The sequence below is a fragment of the Penaeus japonicus genome, unplaced genomic scaffold (genome assembly GCF_977035675.1).
Source record: "Penaeus japonicus unplaced genomic scaffold, GWHDUDI00000001_assembly GWHDUDI00000003, whole genome shotgun sequence".
Taxonomy (NCBI): Eukaryota; Metazoa; Arthropoda; class Malacostraca; order Decapoda; family Penaeidae; genus Penaeus; species Penaeus japonicus.
Genome location: NW_028234405.1, coordinates 45582053 through 45584768, shown reverse-complemented (window position 1 = coordinate 45584768; position 2716 = coordinate 45582053).

Sequence of the window (2716 nt, the reverse complement as noted above, 5' to 3'; positions counted from 1 at the left end):
GAAGGAAGGAAGGAAGGAAAGGGAGAGGGGGAAGGGGGGGGGGAAGGAAGGAAGGAAAGGGAGAGGGGGAAGGGGGGTGGAAGGAAGGAAGGAAAGGGAGAGGGGGAAGGGGGGTGGAAGGTGGAAGGAAGAAAGGGAGAGGGGGAGAGGAGGGGGGGGCGGAAGGAAGGAAGGGAAGGGAGAGGGGGAAGGGGAAGGGGGGGTGGAAGGAAAGGGAGAGGGGGAAGGGGGGTGGAAGGGAGGAAGGGAAGGGAGAGGGGGAAGGGGGGGGGGAGGGAAGGAGGGAAAGGAGGGGGAAGGGGGGGGGAAGGAGGAGGAGGTACACAAGGAAAGGGAGAGGGGGAAAGGGGGGGAGGAAGGAGGAAGGAAGGAGGGAGGGGGGAAGGGGGTGCGAAGGAAGGGGTTTAAGGAAGGAAAGGAGGGGGGAAGGGGGGTGGAATTAAGGAAGGAAGGAAGGGGAGGGAGGCGGAAGGGGCGGGGTTAGGGAAAGAAGGAAGGAAGAAAGGGAAGGGAGAGGGGGAAGGGGGGTGGAAGGAAGGAAGGAAGGGAGAGGGGAAGGGGGGGGAAGAGAAGGAAAGGAGGGAGGAAGGGGCTGGAAGGAAGGAAGGAAAGGGAGAGGGGGAAGGGGGGGTGGAAGGAAGGAAGGAAAGGGAGAGGGGGAAGGGGGGGTGGAAGGAAGGAAGGAAAGGGAGAGGGGGAAGGGGGGGGGGAAGGAAGGAAGGAAAGGGAGAGGGGGAAGGGGGGGGGGAAGGAAGGAAGGAAGGAAAGAGCGGGGAAGGCGGAAGGGGGGGGGAAGAAGGAAGGAAACGAGATTAACGAGCCACGAGAGGGGGAAGGGGGTGGTGCACAGGAAGTGAAGGAAGTGGAAGGAAGGGGGAGGAGGGGGGGTGGAAGGAGAGGACAGGAAAGAAGGGAAGGAGAGACGGGGACGGGGGGGTGGAAGGAAAGGAACAGGAAGGGGAAAGGGTGAGGGGGAAGGGGGGGGGTGGGGAAGAAGGAAGGAAGGAAGGGAAGGGAGAGGGGGAAGGGGGGTGGAAGGAAGGAAGTCAAAGGAACTGGAGGAACGAGGGGGAAGCGGGGGTGTTCTGGAAGGGTAGGGACGGGAAGGTAAGGCCCCCCAGAGAGGGGGAAGGGGGGTGGAAGGAAGGAAGGAAGGAAAGGGAGAGGGGGAAGGGGGGGGAAGGAAGGAAGGAAGGGGGGGGAAGGGGGGTCTCTAAGGAAGGATGAAAGGAGAGAGGGGGACAGAAGGGAATGAAGGGAGAGGGGGAAGGGGGGTGGAAAGGAAGGAAGAGGAAAGGGAGGGAGCGGGCGAAGGGGGTCGGTACTGGAAGGAAGGCAAGGTAAAAGGGGAGGGGGGAAGGGGGAAGGGGGGTGGAAGGAAGGAAGGAAGGAAAGGGAGAGGGGGAAGGGGGGTGGAAGGAAGAAGAAAGGGAGTGGGGGGGGGGGTTGAAGGAAGGAAGGAAGGAAGAGGAGGTGGGGGAAGGGGGGGTGGAAGGAAGGGAGGAAGGAAAGGGAGAGGGGGAAGGGAGGGGGGGTGGAAGGAAGGAAGGAAAGGGAGAGGGGGAAGGGGGGGTGGAAGGAAGGAAGGAAAGGGAGAGGGGGAAGGGGGGTGGAAGGAAGGAAGGAAGGAAGGAAGGGAAGGGAGAGGGGGAAGGGGGAAGGGGGGGTGGAAGGAAGGAAGGAAGGAAAGGGAGAGGGGGAAGGGGCGGTGGAAGGAAGGAAGGAAGGAAAGGGAGAGGGGGAAGGGGGGCAGTGTTTGGCTGGATTGCTCAGGTAGGTATGGGTGAGGGGTTGACGGAAGGACGGAATTGGTTAGGGAGATTGTGGGGGAAGGGGGGGTGGAGGCAGGCCGGAAGGACGGAAGGAAAAGGGAGAGAGGGGGAAGGGGGCGGGGTGGAAGAAGGAAGGGATGAAGGAAGTGATAGGGAGAGGAATGGGAAGTGGGAGGTGGAAGGAAGGAAGGAATGGGGAAGTTAGGAGGGGGAGGGTGGTGTGGAAGGATGGAAGGAAGGAGAGGGGAAAAAGGGGGGGCTGGATGAAGGAAAGAAGAAGGGAGGTGGGAAGGGTGGTTGGGTGGCGGATGAAGGGCAGGGAGAGGTGGAAGGGGAGGTGGAAGGAAGGAAGGAAGGAAGGGAGAGGGGAAGGTGGGTGGAAGTAAGGAAGGGAAGTGGTTAGGGGGAAGGGGGGTGTAAGTAGGGAAGAACGGGAGAAGGGGAAGGGGGTTGGAGGAAGTAAAGGAAGGAAAGGGAGAGGGGGAAGGGGGGGAGGAGGGGAAGTGGAAGTGAACGGCACACGAGCCAGGGCAACACTGGACCCTCTGCTCGCCTTGCTGCCTCTACCCACCTTGCCCACTCTACCCCGCCCACCTGCGCACCCCCTGCCTCCTGCCCCCTGCCCCCTGCCCCCTCCCCCCTGCCCCCTGCCCCCTGCCCCCTGCCCCCTGCCCCCTGCCCCCTGCCCCCTGCCCCCTGCCCCCTGCCTCCTGCCCCCTGCCCCCTGCCCCCTGCCCCCTGCCCCCTGCCTCCTGCCCCCTGCCCCCTGCCTCCTGCCCCCTGCCCCCTGCCCCCTGCCCCCTGCCCCCTGCCCCCTGCCCCCTGCCCCCTGCCCCCTGCCCCCTGCCCCCTGCCCCCTGCCCCCTGCCCCCTGCCCCCTGCCCCCTGCCCCCTGCCCCCTGCCCCCTGCCCCCTGCCCCCTGCCCCCTGCACCCTGCCCCCTG